The sequence below is a fragment of the Galeopterus variegatus genome, unplaced genomic scaffold (assembly GCF_000696425.1).
Source record: "Galeopterus variegatus unplaced genomic scaffold, G_variegatus-3.0.2 Scaffold3069, whole genome shotgun sequence".
Classification (NCBI taxonomy): Eukaryota; Metazoa; Chordata; class Mammalia; order Dermoptera; family Cynocephalidae; genus Galeopterus; species Galeopterus variegatus.
Window position 1 is genome coordinate 244,100 of NW_007729180.1, and position 749 is coordinate 244,848.

Consider the following 749-nt stretch of genomic DNA (forward strand, 5'->3'; position numbering starts at 1 on the left):
CTTTGGAACATTCTGATTTTCTTTTTCTATAGAGATGAAATAAAAAATGTTTTGATTAAAAGATAAATCATCATCTAAAAGGTTAAGTAAAAAATATAAATAAAGCAAGATTCTTGTGGTTGTTGTCACACTTGCACTAGACACTTGTGGTCCGCCTTTTTCTTTTTCCTTATCCTATCCACACCACCTATTCAGGTCCAATGAATCCTGCAGAGCTGGTCTCCAGAATGCCAAACCTTAAATATTCTAAACAACCTAGGTTAGGACATTGTTCCCTTCTCCGTTACCACATTCTAGCCCATACCTGCATGTTGCACCTAATCTATTTACTTTTCAAATTTTCAATGATTCCTTGTCAGCAGGATAAATCAAATGCTTTGATAAACTCTCTGCCACTCATCTCTAGGTTTTGTATGTAGATTACAAACAAGGAAAATTACTGTTTCACTGCATAAAACTATGAACACATAGAAAACACAGAAAATATCTTTCACTTTGGGGGAACAAATATCACATATTATGACTATATCTGCCTTGTTCAATAAATTTATTTTATTTGTGTCTACTTAAAAGAAATCATGTATTCTATTCTGAGTGAATATATTTTAAGGCAAATGGAAAGCATCTGTTTTGTCCATTCACCCATCTTTTCTCCCATTCATTCATTCGACATTATTTTTAGTGCCTATTCTAGGAACTGTTGGGTCTACAACGGTGAGGAAGACAGAGTTTTACATTTACAGTACTAT

At 33.5% G+C, this 749-nt stretch overlaps 1 protein-coding gene across 1 annotated transcript in view; it reads right to left on the reverse strand.

Annotated features, from left to right (window-relative positions):
• The window catches only part of LOC103599726 (polypeptide N-acetylgalactosaminyltransferase-like 6), a 207,824-nt gene that overhangs the window by 163,604 nt on the left and 43,471 nt on the right, over positions 1-749 (reverse strand). The window lies entirely within an intron of this gene.